The following is a 14,904-nucleotide window of genomic DNA, read 5'->3' on the forward strand; positions in this document are numbered from 1 at the left end:
GTGACAATTTCGACATGACTCTTTTAAACGTGGGATAAATGGTAAGGATTCCTATAGCACCAGCACACGCAATCGCGTTAGTTTTATCGATTTATCGCCTATCGAACCGAAACAAAACCATTAGAAACAATGTCTCATATGACCCTCACACGAAACGTTGATTGGAAGATTTATGAAAGAGTAAAGGTTTTCAGCTGGCTTGATTCTCGAGACCGACCCGCGGACAGTCTCTCTTACCCCGTGGTGGAACAAAGAGTGCTAAGACGTGTACGCAGAAAAGTCCACTGCGTATAAGGCCTCCCGGACGGCCGGGGTTACCCGCTACCTAACTACTGTACACACGACGTTAGAAACGCAAATAAAGAGTTTGATGAGTGACAAAAAACGTAGTCATTGGCGCCAGTTCGTTGGCGTGTTGAAGAGAGAAACATCGCTGAGCACTCTTTTTGTGCGCAGCTCGACATATACGTAAGCGAAACAGTACCAACGAGAGCGTAGAATATTCAAACCATTGGATATTTGGTCTGTCCAGACTCTGTCTCAGTACAGAGAACTTACCGGGCCCTCACAATATCGCGAACGAAACACCGCTTTGGAATTGACACCCCGGAGATATCGACAGAATCAGATTCAATTTGTTGAAGAATCTGCCCGCCCCTCATGACTGGAGGCAAGAGAAGATCATCGCCATTTTAAAATCAGGAAAACCAGTTGGTTGAACAGTGGTTAAATTACATTACCTGGAAAGTATCGACGAACACTTGGTTAAGCAGGACGGATGTGGGATGGGACGTCATTCGTGTAATGTCTCGGCTTATGTCCAACGGCAATTGCGACGTATTGGGCTTGTAGAAAGTAGTCTGTGCGCTTGTGAAGAGGGCTATCACGACATCGAACACGTTGTTTGGGTATGTATCAGGTATTGTTACACCAGGGGTTAGTTAAGGTTCAAGTAACTTTTTAAGCATGTATAAAAACGCTTGGTAATATGCGTTGGTAAACTTGCGTACAGCTTTGCCACCAATTTATCAATATAAAACATTTATTAAACTAAAAGAAATTCAAATGATTCAATTTTTTTCGAGAGTTGTCCTTCTGGAGCCGTAGAGCTAGGTTCTCGGAAGGGCTCCCCATCAGAATCACATACTATAACTGCAAACGAGACAGGCAATGGCGCCCACTAAAACACTGCTTTACGCCAATTGCAACGGGCCGTGATTCTGAATGTGATATTCATTGTACTGTTCAGACTTCGCAATCGCGTATACCATCGCGAAGGGTTTGAGCATTTGTACGTTAGCGTGTTCAATCGTGTGTGCGATTGTATGTCGCTTGTGCTAACGTGTATGAAACTTCGCGTGTATAAATTTTATGTGATCTTGGATGATCGCGTGCGAACCGTGAATCTGATACTTAATTTTTGGTGTACGGCTTAAATACTGGAAGAAAGTGAGATCTTCCATATCACTACAGTTCCCGGTCATGTCGCCATGGAAGATGTTGTCTAGTGGATATGAGCTTTATTTTTTAATTAGCCCTGCTGAATGTATGAACCTAAGTTGCGAGGACGCAGGGAAATGGTTTCTGGACGTGACCGATACATGATCGCGCGAATACGGACGTTTGTAGTTTCGCGTTTGAAACTTCGTAAGTGCTAAAACGTTCACCTTATTCCCGAGTTGTTATCAAGTTTGCGCGATCGTGGGCGTGGGTGTGCGATAAAAATACTCATTTCTTGACAAACATATGATTACGGCTTAAAAGCCAACTGTCAAAATTCTCTTTGAAAAGAAATTCCGGACAAACCGTTACTTGCCAATCACAGATGTTGGTAGTGAACAAAAAAGAATAGTTTTCTCTTTCATTAATTGCTATGAACTGTGTTTAGCCAGTAACGGTTTGTCCGCAATTTCCTATCAAAGAGAATTTTGACAGTTGGCTTTTAAGCCCTAATAATATGCTTGTCGAGATTTTCACTTAAAAGATGTTACCTTTTAAAATTTCACAAAACTTTGGTTTTAAACTGTGAAGTCCGGTTACGATTTTTTTTTTGAATTTCTTCGCAATGATTTAGTTGGAACCCTAAATCCTTGCCCCCATTTGAGTTCGTTCTGCTCCCAAACCCAGTTCGTTCTGCTCCCAAACGCAGTTCTTTTCACTTAAAAGATGTTATTTTTAAAAATTTCACAAAGCTTTGGCTTTAAACAGTTAAGTCCCGTTCCAATTATTTTCAAAAAGCTCTTCACGATGATTTAGTTGGAAACCTAAATTCCTGACATTTTTTTATTTGTTCAGCTTCCAAGCCCAGTTCATTGGTTTTTTTTTGAAACCATAAGGCATTACAATAAAATTTCTGATTATCGAGGGGGACGGGGCATAGCGTAGTTGGTAAATCGATTGCCTTGTACGCTGCTCGTCTGGGTTCGATTCTCAATCCAGTACATAGGGTTAGAGATTTTTTCAAAAGAGATTTCTCTAGCCCGAAAAGAGACAAATTACCCTAAGGTCAAAATAAATCAAAATAAAAAAAGGATTGATCATCGATTTCAAGGTTTCAAAGTCCGTGGAATTAGAAAAAAATTAAATTTTTGAGTAGTTCGGAATCATATTCATATTTTTTTCAATTGATCGTAATTATTTCTTCTCGTATCTTAACGATTTATGCATAAATTTTTGTTTTGTAGCGATTTTTTAGGAAAAACTATTATTTATTCAACTAATCGTTAAGGTATGAGGAATACTCATATAGTAATGGAATTTTTCGAGTTTTGGTATTTTTGTTCATCTATTGGTCTTCGATTGTGATCACCGAAAACCTCTTAAATAAAAAAGGGTTTTGGGAAAAAAGCGATAACTCCGCCAATTATCAATATACTTTTTATAAGCTTATGATGATGGTCTCACCTACCCCTACAAAGGTGTGAGCTGAAAGATTTATCTAGAAAATAATTAATATTTTAACTCGTGACAAGACCAGTTAACAAAAAAACTAGGAGTGGGTAATGTCCGGGACGTAACCGCGGTGTTGACGTAGGACTAAACTTGGGCATATCATATGACATTCATGGATAATTTGAGCCAATGCACTTTTTGAATGAATGTTTACTGGAAATTTCATGTCGAATGAGATTGCCACATTCACTGATTTTCTAGGACTTGCAAAAACCTTCGGGTTTCTAGATTAATTTGATAAACATTTGCTTATATGAATCACTGGTAAATGTATACAAGAATTGACAGGCGCAAACTTATTAAATGGAACTTTCTAATTCAATTCTTTCTCCATTATGTTTTCATCCTAAAAAGAACGGTTTGTAGATAACTATGTTTGGTGATACCAGACGAGAATCCTTGCTAACGATTCGAACCTTGCCCGAATTCGCTTCTGCTGCGTACATACACGAACATTCCCCTTTCGCAGCTCACATCGAATGAGCATTGTATGTCGGAATGCGATCTCTTTTATAAACTTCTTAGTGCAGATGGTAGTCCATCCCTTTGTGCGACAAATGAAAATATTTTCATCATTCGTTTTGGCGTGGCATTCGCTTAGTAGCAGGGTTGCCACATTCACTAATGTTCTAGAAAGATTTGCATTGTAGATTAATTCGATAAACATTGGTTTATATGTGTCATTGATAAAGTACAGCAGACTTGACAGGCGCAAACTCAATCCAAGTTATTAAAAGGAGCTTTCTAAATAAATTCTTTCTCCATTATATTTTCATCCTAATAAGAACGGTTTGCAGATAACTATTTTTGGTGATACCAGACGATTACATACACCAGATGCGTACATACACGAACATTCCCCTTTCGCAGCTCACATCGAATGAGCATTGTATATCGGAATGCGATCTCTTTTATAAACTTCTTAGTGCAGATGGTAGTCCATCCCTTTGTGCGACAAATGAAAATATTTTCATCATTCTTTTTGGCGTGGCATTCGCTTAGTAGCAGGGTTTCCACATTCACTAATGTTCTAGAAAGATTTGCAAAAACCTACGGGTTTGTAGATTAATTCGATAAACATTGGTTTATGTGTCACTGCTAAAGTACAGCAGACTTGACAGGCGCACACTCAATGCAAGTTATTAAATGGAACTTTCTAATTCAATTCTTTCTCCATTATGTTTTCATCCTAAAAAGAACGGTTTGTAGATAACTATGTTTGGTGATACCAGACGAGAATCCTTGCTAACGATTCGAACCTTGCCCGAATTCGCATCTGCTGCGTACATACACGAACATTCCCCTTTCGCAGCTCACATCGAATGAGCATTGTATATCGGAATGCGATCTCTTTTATAAACTTCTTAGTGCAGATGGTAGTTCATCCCTTTGTGCGACAAATGAAAATATTTTCATCATTCCACATTCACTAATGTTCTAGAAAGATTTGCAAAAACCACCATTCAAAGCACGGCTAATTAATGCTTTTACAAAATCATTTCTATCAAAATTTACGGTAAAATCTACGGAATCTACTACACAATTGTTTTAATTATTTCCCAACAAATCGCGCAAAAATCTGTTCCGTACAGCACAGCGCAAATAATTGACGTTGGAAAACAAATCGGCAACTTCAGCTGCCAAACACTTAGAAACGATCGAAGCATTTTTCCGTTAATATCACTTTTCTGACTCAAATTGTTGTAGGTATTTTATTGCTTCCGTCCAATTGGTCAGTTTATTGGTTTTATCGCACATTTTTCGGATATTATTATAGAAAATAACTAACCCGATAAGAGGGAAGTTATTTTCCAAAGCACGAAATGGAAATTTCAATTGTAATTCTTCTGAGAACGATTTTGTGGTCCTAATAAGGACCGTTTGTTGTGAATATTATTTCGCCGTTTCCCGCTCGGCATGATGATTATTCGCTTGGTATGGATAGCGCACAGATTGATGTCTTCCAATAAACTAACCAGGCAGGCCTCGCTGGCTTCTTAGAGGGACATTACGGCTGAGCTCCGCAAGAGTAGATCGGTTTTGAAATGCTTGCAATCTCACGGACCAGGCACTGGAAGAGCAGCTTGCGAATTAGTAACTCTGTCCACTTCTGAGAGCAATGAATTTCACGCAGGGCGACGACTGTTCTTGGTTGGCAGCGATAAGGCAGTAGCTATGATCTGGTTGGTGGTCAAAATGCAGCTTCTCGTTGAGCAGCACACGTACGTGTGTTCTGCTCTGTGGCTTACACACGTCTGGCTTTAAGAAAAACTGTGACACCCATATTTATAGGTTTTAGCATTAATGTTGATTCGCATTAAAAGTAGTTTTTGAACTTTTTAAACAAGTTTTACATAGCAAACAAGGTATCAATAGCTCTACAGCCCCCCTCTGAATATCTTGACCAAGCATTAGTCTCCGCTAAAAAAGTTCAAATTTGTATTCTGTATTCCTAGTTTTAAGATAGTTGTAATTTTACCTCTTTGTTAAAACTATTGTCCCCCATCTTGTAAATAGTATTGTATCCCTAGTCTTAAAACACCTGCGAATTTTCTCATAAATATTTGTTCCCCCTTTTATGTACCAAACTATATTGTTAGTTTTAAGATAACTGTAAATATTTCCTAAAAATTATTACTATTGAATTCCTTGTTTTAAAATTTTTTCATAAAAAAAAATCTTTCGTCCCCTCTCTTGTATATAGAATCTTATTTCTAGTCTTAAGATAGCTGTAAAATTTTTCTTTTTTAAAAAAATATTTCAACATTGTAACCTCCTAGTTTTAAAATATAAAAAATGTAAAAACAAAAGAATTTGGCACCGCCAAGCTAACGCATTTGTGCCTATCAAATAAACGAAATGAATAAAAAAAAAAAAAAAAGGTATCAATAGCAAGCGTTGAACGTTTTCCTTTCGATTTATGAAACAAAATTAGTAATTCCTTGAGTAGGAGAAAAGTTATTAGAGTTCAAAGTGTACGTAACGCATCCGTTTTGAAAATTTTGAAATGACACCCAGTATAGTAAAGAAAGACGTAAGTCCTACGTCAAAAACGGACTGGTTCAATTTGCAGACAAGGCCCTGTTTGTTTTACTGAAAAATGTGCTACCAAAATACTATAAGTTTGATGTAATGAAATCATTGCTTTATGCATTTATGTAAATTCAAATTTTCTTGATATTTTTCGCACAAAAATGTATGTAAGCCCTTAATGAGCCAATTGTAAATTCTCGAAAGCCTTACATGTAATTTGAGCACCGTAAACCGGGGTGACTGATCATCGGGGTGACTTTGATCACTCGAAACTTTTTTCGTAGATCGCTTATTAAACCAGAATAGTCTACTGAATCATTTTAATTTGAAATAATAATAAAATACTGACTTATTATACTTATTGAGTATATTGTTCGGTTTTTTGGTACAAAAAATACAAAAAACCGAAATTTGACGAAACTTCGTAAAGTGTCTATAAAACAAATAAATCTCAGATTTGAGCAAGAGTAATAAATTATAAAATTACAAGCATTTATTTTCCTTTAGAGTGGGATGTGCCAAATTTACTTTAAAGAGTTTGTTTATTTTAAATACAATTTTATAGGAAACTAGTTGGCAATTATATCAAATTATTTTAAGCTGAAATTCGCAACATTTTTTTGTTTTTCAATATTCCAACGTATTAAAATGGATGAAACTTTTTGTACATTGATGAAGCACTGAAATAAAACAATTTTAGCAGTTTTAAAGGTTTTCAGAATCTTTTATTCTAGTTGGACACAAATTATACGAATTTTGGTTACGCGAATTTTACAGTACATTCAAATACCAATACCAATTAACATCTATATAACAATGAGTATCTTTCCAGAATTAGTTTAAACAAACATTTGAATGAAAAACATTGACATCAATAACTTAATGTGGGTGAACATGCAGGTTATCAAAGTTACCCCGGAATACGAAAACGGACTTCAACTTGAAATCATTTTTGGAAAAATAGCTGAAAGCGGACAATTTTAGGTAAAACCATTCCATCTTGTTCTCCATACATAAGTACATGGTTTAAAAATATTTAGCTTGAAAAAAATGTGTTGCGTCTAAAAATATGTAATGATTACTCCAAAAAGTGATCAATGTCACCCCGGTTTACGGTATGCCGGGAACGTTTATTTTATGAATTTAACAAGATTCATTAATGAAAAATCGTGCTCCAACTTATGCCGTTTTAGTTTTTGATAGTGCACTACACCGGTGTAGTCGGTGCTACACTCATTCAAACTTGGGTGTAATCAGTCTGTCTCTTTTTTGCACTACACCGGTGTAGCACCAGGTAAAAACGAAAACGCTATTAAACAAATGTGTCTAGATTCCCGTATATTTATGATCAGATGGTCAGCTCACATTCTTCCCTTCGCTACACCACAGGTATTAATTTAGGTTATTACTCGACAAAAAGGCGTTTGGTAGAAAAAAAATTGGAATATTACAAAAATGAGTACCCTCGAAAATCTAGAAAGCAAAACTATGTCACGAATGGTGGAACGTCATCACGCAATAAACGAAACACCGCTGTTTTCGTTTGATTCCATACAGAACATCGCGACACAATTTACACAAGTTAGCTGACCTACTTTGGCGCCGCTAGTAGGCCGCCAACTGCATCCATATCTATAAGCCGCCTGGCTGCGTCTGATTATTTGGCTGTATGTGAGAAACGGCACGTAGGTACAGTCAGCCGATCGTTCCAAATAAACACTCGTGAATCACACTGCTTTTGAAGGCTTCGAACGAACGAAACATCTTCTAGCCAGCCAGACTTGCTTCGTAGCATAACAAACCAGTACCCATACCCATACCATGGCCGAAGTCATAAAGAAACCGCGGAACATATGATTCTAGCAAACACCAACACACGGCCGTGCACTTAATTCCCCCCAGTTCCGCACTGTATCACCTGTAGTCTGTGGTAGTGGGAGGCTTGGTTCAGAATAAAAACACCACCCAACACATAGGTCTGGTGCTTTTACCGGTACTCGGTGTTTGATAGTGTCGGCCAGTAGTAACGCCACACAACATATCGCATAAAATAGGGGAAAGGGAGTTTGGTTTTCCGTCTGATTCGTTACGTTTGTGTTAGTAAAGTCAATAACGACAGCAGCGCAGCAACAACAATAACAATAACAGCACAGCTCAAGTCGAAAACAATGTTGAAAGTGTATTGGCTGTTTTATATAACTGCGCTTTCTCGCGGGGCGCATTCCTACACACACGAATGGGGATTAGCTGCTGTCGTACCCGTCTTCCGCTGCACGGAAAATAAGAGGAATTTCATTGCTATTTAGCAATTTGACACCTGTAGATTGAGTCGTGTTTGCCTTTTCTCATGCTCTCTCTCTCTCTCTGTCTCTATCGCGTCGGCAGCTAATTGTCAGTCGGTTGTGCTGTGATTACCTGATGGTTTGTTGTGATGTAGTTTGCAATCTGATGTTGATCAATTCAACTATTTAGATACATACAACGCATAACGATAAAATGCTATGAGGGTGCTTTGATAAATTCTTGGCATAAGTGATAAACGCGTTTCACATTTTTTTTTGCTATGGCTGATTACTGTGAACGGATTTTTTCTCGGATTTATGCGAGCAACTTTATCTCAATGGAAGCCTTTTGAAGTTCCGGTTGACTATGGAGTATTTCGAGAATCGAAATACTCCATAGTCAACCCATAGTAAGGTCTGTACGGCATAGCAAGTATTCCGTCTACCAATATTTTACTGAGACATATGATCCGGGGCTTCAGGGTACACGGGATCGAATTTAGTGACAATTGCCGCGGACATAAACAATTCGATACTCGAAATGTTTCATAGATAACGAAATGCACACCCCTAGCATTCTGGGTATGGATGCAGGCGATTTGGGTATCACATATTGGGTAACATTATGCTAATTCATAAAAAAGTTTTTAAAATTACAATTCTACAACGACAACCTTACTCCAAAACTTATGAGGATGGGACGAACTACGGCAGAATGGTTACTTCCGATGAAGAAAGCTTCTACCATTCTGCATATGGTTCAAGGAGGTTGACTCTTTGAACTCTTTGAATCGAACACTCGATGGTCAACAAGTTTTAATAAGCAATACAGATGGCAGATATTGTTTAGGCATGGCTATGTGAATAGACGGACTTCGCTGATTAGTATGATGTTGGTTGGTTGGTTGGTTGGTTTAGTCAGTCCCGTAGATAGACTAAACCGCGCACAAATCGCTGATACTCCCTGTTGCTTCGTAAGGCTACGAAACGACGATGGAGACAGAAAATCGAGTGCTCAGGGAGAAGAATTGTGAATAGACGCATGAACAAAGGGCTGGTACTAAATATACAAACAAGTTGACCAATGACGAATTTCGCGCTAAATCGTATTCAGTGTTGGCAGCACCCTCTCAGATTCTAATGAAACTTTCTGTACATGAAGACTTTGTCACAAAAAGCCACTTTGCATCTTTTGTTTTTCCAAAAATGATCTAGACTGTCTTTTGAATAGGGCCAAACTATTTTACCAATTTTTTTCAAATGGCTATAGTCTAAAAATGACAAATCCTACAAAAAATGTTGTAGGAGAGGTTTTCACAAAATTAGTCAAATTTTCGAATAAAAATTTTGAAAAAATTGACTCCTACACTGAAAAAATCGATTTTAGAATTTAAAGTCGATTTACAAAAAAAAACCATTTTTGATTTGGATGAAATTTTGTTCCAAGATAGATAATTATCTATCTTATCTATTATCTATGTTCCCTACCTACCGTCAAAAATTCAAGTTGGGCACATTTAAGAAAAAAAGTTATTTGAAAAAAACTTTCTTGTCCAAACTGAATTTTTTTCTTCAGTATATTTTCATCGAAAACTAAACCAATGAAAGTCATAATCATCTTAGAATCCAATAAAACTCAGTTTGTGAGAAGATATTGGCTAATTTAACAACTAAGCATATTTTTATTAAGGGATACTACTTTTTCATTTTCCATGATATCGAAATTTTTTTATTACTTTATCTGAAAGTACAACACCTTGAGAATGTTTTCCCAAATTTTTAAAAAAGATCCGAGAAATAGATCGAAAGTTACAGCGCTTCCAAGCGCGCTTCGTCTACCAAGAGCAGTGGTAATTTGAAATTTTAAACTCGTATATTTCGAAATGTCGCATTACTAAAAATGGCTATTCCGTGATCACGATTGCCGAAAAACTACTCAATCTATTTTCTTAATTTTTTTTCAACTGATCATAATTAATTTTTCTTGTACTTTAACGATTCCTTTTTCATTCATAAATTTTTGTTGCAAGGATAAAAAATTTTAATGCAATTTTTAGAGCTTAAAACGGAGATTTTTTTAAAAAAATATTATTTATTCAACTAATCGTTAAGGTACGAGGAATCATCATATACTAATGAAATTTTTTGGGTTTTAGGATTTTAGATGTTCTATTGGTATCCAATCGTGACCACCGAAAACCTCTTAAATAAAAAAGGGCCTCGGGGAAAAAGCCATAACTCCGCTAATTATCAATTTATTTTTATAAATTTATGCTTGTTTATTTTACTGAAAAATGTGCTACCAAAATATTTTAAGTTTGATGGAATGAAATCATTGCTTTTTTCCATTACGTAAATTCAAACTTTCTTGACATTTTCATCACTAAAAGGTATGTAACCCCTTAATCAAGAATCCCATTGAAAAGATTTTATGTCGTTAAACATTACTACTTTTTTATTTTCTTGTTTAGTGCTGAGGATGAATCAGAGAAAGAAATAAAAGAAATAACCACCACAACATTATGCATTGAATTTTACATAATTATTTATTTATTTTTATATATTTCATTTGTCTTAAAACTATCTTCATGCATACTATTTTGTATTATTTCTATGCAAGGAAAATATTTTTGGTTGATCTTCTGAATTAGAATTCCTTTTCGTCTCCACTTTGCCCCCAGGAATAGGCACAAAACTGTGGAATTTTTGAGTTCCAGATATTGTTTTGGCGATATTATACAGTTCTTAGAGTTCTTCTGACATTTTGTTGTACTGTTCAGTGAATATGGAGCAGAAAATTCATTTTCTGATATTTTTTATCAGTTTGTTCAACTGCCCAGTTATATAACTCTAGGGGACTTGTTATGGGATTTCCATAATCGCGAGCAAGACAGGCTCTTTTTGTCATTCACTTGAGAGTGCCACCAATAGCATCACAGGGTCCTTTTCCATGGGATGCTGCAACAAAATTTTCATGGCACTGTGCATGAAAAGTGCATCTTTCATGTAAAATGTAAAGTCTTCAAGTCGTCCAGTCTTCTTGTCTTTCAGTCTTCCAGTTTTACAGCCTTTCAGTATTCCATTCCTGTAGTCTTCCAATCTTCCAGTCTTCCGATCTTCCAATCTTCCAGTCTTCATTCAAGTTTGCTATGAATATATACCAAATTCGTTACTGATACTTTTTGCATGTATCAGGCAACTCGCGCTGGGAAAATGGATTCTGAGATGATGATGATGGATTCTTATGACTATCATTGGTTTAGTTTTCGATAAAAATACACCGAAAAAAAATTCAGTTTGGATAAGGAAAAAAATTCAAATAACTTTGTTTCTTTGAAAGTGCCCAACTTGAATTTTTGGCGGTAGGTAGGGAACATAATTACCTATCATGCAACACAATTTCATCCAAATCAAAAATGGTTTTTTTTGCAAATCGACTTTAAATTTTTAAAATCGATTTTTTTCAGTGCAGGAGTCAATGAAATTTTTTTTCAATATTTTTATTCAAAAATTTGACTAATTTTGTGAAAATCACTCCTACAAAATTTTTGTAGGATTTGTCATTTTTAAACTATAGCCATTTGAAAAAAAAATTGGTAAAAAAGTTTGGCCCTTTTCAAAAGACAGAAAGTTTCATTAAAATCTGAGAGGGTGCTGCCAACATTTATTCGAGTTGGAGCGAAATTCGTTCAATAGAACACGGCAGATTATAGTAAGATGAGCATGAAGCGCGAATGCCGGAAGATACAGGTTCAAATTAGGTTCAGCATATAACCTGACAGAGATCGTCGACTTTGGGACAGACCCCGCATTCATAGGCTGCGTGCGAGCGTGATTCTGATTCTGACGTCGAAAATGTAAAATTCATATTGGCGGCGTCTTAGAAGGGGGTTTTCGGGGTCGCTGATTCTGATTCTGACGTCGAAAATGTAAAATTCAAAATGGCATACCCAATATGGCGACTGTGCTTGGCTAAATTTCATGTTTTTTACATTGCTCTAAAACGTCTTTCAAGGGGGTTTTCGGGGTCGCTGATTCTGACGTCAAAAATATAAAATTCAAAATGACATATCCAATATAGCGACTGTGCTTGGCTAAATTTCGATTTTTTATATTGTCCTGAAACGTCTTACAAGGGGGTTTTCGGGGTCGCTGATTCTGATTCTGACGTTGAAAATGTAAAATCAAAGTGGCGGATCCAATACGGCGACTGTTTTATGCTCATTGCAACAAAATTTGCAAAAAATGGCTGCTATTGTGTAGCCGCTATTTCGAATTTTCAAATTCTGTTATCAGAATCGTAATCAGCGACCTCGAAAACCACATTATCTATTTTTATGCTAGTTGAGAAGATATCCCTGTCTCTCAAAATTATTTATATACCAACATAATAATAAACTCCATTTTTGCATATTTTGATAATTTTTTTTCGAAAAAAACTGACCTACGAAAAATTCTGCAAAAAAATCTATTATTTAGACAGAGAAAGAATGACCGGAACGGTGAGAATAAAGAAACGGTGAAAATTCACCTTTATTGGAAACACTGAGAAAAGATATGTCCTCAAGCAGGAATCGAACCTGCGATCTACCAGTCTATAGTTGGGTGCGTTAACCACTCCGCCATCGAGGAACTGTGATGATGCCATCACATGTTCCCAACAGTTTTTGTGATCACCACCGCAGCCTCCAACTCCTCCCAATTGACCCATCGACCCCCAATGTCTCCTATAAGCAGATCGTCACCTCTCCCTCTCACCGATCGGGCCAAATCTCTCTCGTTATCTATTTTTAGGTCCAGTGGACTGCGCTCAAGGCTTGAGATATTTATTATCACTGTTTGCCTCCTTTTCCTAACTCAGTCGCCACCAGACAGTTGGCAGTGAAAGAGCTATGGAGGGACATGTTGATGTTCTGCCTATCGGCAGAAGCTAACGACAAATCCAGCCGTTGATGGAATTTTATATATTCCTGTTTTCCAGTTGACACGTTCATAAAAATCCTTAAGAAAGGAAAAATAAAGACTCACATCCAAACAAGCAATATATATAATTATCTAGTTCAATGTTTGAGATACTTGCAAAAAAAAATTAGATCTCTAGGACTTTTAGTTCAGACACAGCCGAATTTATTGTAAAAAAACGAGATTTTCGAGTTTTAATTGTTTATAACTAGTAAGTAATTATCAAATTTACATAATTTTTTGTGCTAGTTGTACTCCTTACATCCCTAAGAGTTGATAAAAAGAATTAATTCATATTTATTTGTCAACGCTAACTAGAAACCCAATGTCTCCTATAAGCAGATAGCTCATAATACCTCTGTTTTTATGGTCCAGATTCACCCCAGATTGGTCTTTTTAAGGGGTTGTATGATGTTTGAGCCCACGAGAATTTGTTATCAACCTGTAATAAGCATGGTAAAAGTTTGTGCAACAAATTATCAGTAAGCAATATTAGCACCAAACGGGAGAAGCTTGGTCGAATACCCACTATTCTATCACCGATGAGATGCGATAATCGATACAGAATAATGTTTTGTGAAATATATAGTGCACACAATAAAATTACAAAAAGAACTGTCAGGTAACTACATCACATTAATACTTATTCATTTTTAGAGAGTTTTAATATTAGGGTCATTCACCACATTTTTCATGATAGAAAAATTTCTAACCCTATGTGTGGGATTGGCGATCGACCCCAAGTGAGTTACGTACAAGGTAATATGGGGCCCTTACACGTTCAATATTTTTGTCAATACAAAGTATTGACGATATTGTTACAATATTTCAATCCCATTTGAAGTCCACATCGTCAGTACAACTTTTTTCCATTACACGTACAATACTTTTGTCAATACTCTCTAGTATTGTCAAAAATATTGAGCATGTAAGGGCCGCTATAGACTTACTAACTATGCTATACTCGCTTCTACAGTCATCTTAAGATGGACATGAACATTGTAGGTTTGAAAATCCAATTGTTAGCAATCGCATATCCGCTTCTTTCAACGCACATGTGTTATGCCCATACAGAGCAACAGGGAGTATTATCGATTTGTAAAGAGCAAGTTTTATGCGCGTTTACAGGCTACCGATAGAATAAAGTCCTATTTGCAGCCGTAACACGCCTTGTCCGGTCGCAGCGACCATCGTTAACACATATAGCTAGTGTTGATACATTAAATCGTCAACAGCCTCGTACCGCACACCATCGCTTTTCATCATGTACTTGGTCTTGTCAGAATTTATAGTCAGCTCGATTCTCGCAGTCTCTTTTAAAAGGTAGAAATGTCTCTTCCACTGCTCTGCGATCAACGCCAATGATGTCCATGTCATCCGCAAAGCCAAGAGCGTGTGAGATTTCGAGATGATGGTTCTATTCCTTTGCATATCTGGTCTTCGTATCGAACCTTCGAACGCTATGTTGAGCAATAGATTAGAGAGTGCATCGCCGTGCTTCAATCGATCTAACGTAACAAACAAAACGGATGTGTATTTGGTTATTTTGACGCTTGATTTGAACTGATCCATCGTCTTACAAATAAGACCAATCAGTTTTGTCGAAAAGCGGAAATTACAAACAGATAGCGAGTCTGCAAGTTGTGTCCCCGGAATTCATCCCGGATTTGTCACA

The 14,904-nt window shown here is 36.8% G+C and overlaps 1 protein-coding gene and 1 non-coding gene across 4 annotated transcripts in view; both read right to left on the reverse strand.

Annotated features, from left to right (window-relative positions):
• The window catches only part of LOC131693200 (ribosomal protein S6 kinase alpha-5), a 111,328-nt gene that overhangs the window by 31,934 nt on the left and 64,490 nt on the right, over nt 1–14,904 (reverse strand). The gene's annotated exons all lie outside the window — the stretch shown is intronic.
• Trnay-aua (transfer RNA tyrosine (anticodon AUA)) lies at nt 12,827–12,899 on the reverse strand. The gene has a single exon. It is a non-coding gene; the product is annotated as a tRNA-Tyr (tRNA).

The sequence above is a fragment of the Topomyia yanbarensis genome, chromosome 3, assembly GCF_030247195.1.
Source record: "Topomyia yanbarensis strain Yona2022 chromosome 3, ASM3024719v1, whole genome shotgun sequence".
NCBI lineage: Eukaryota > Metazoa > Arthropoda > Insecta > Diptera > Culicidae > Topomyia > Topomyia yanbarensis.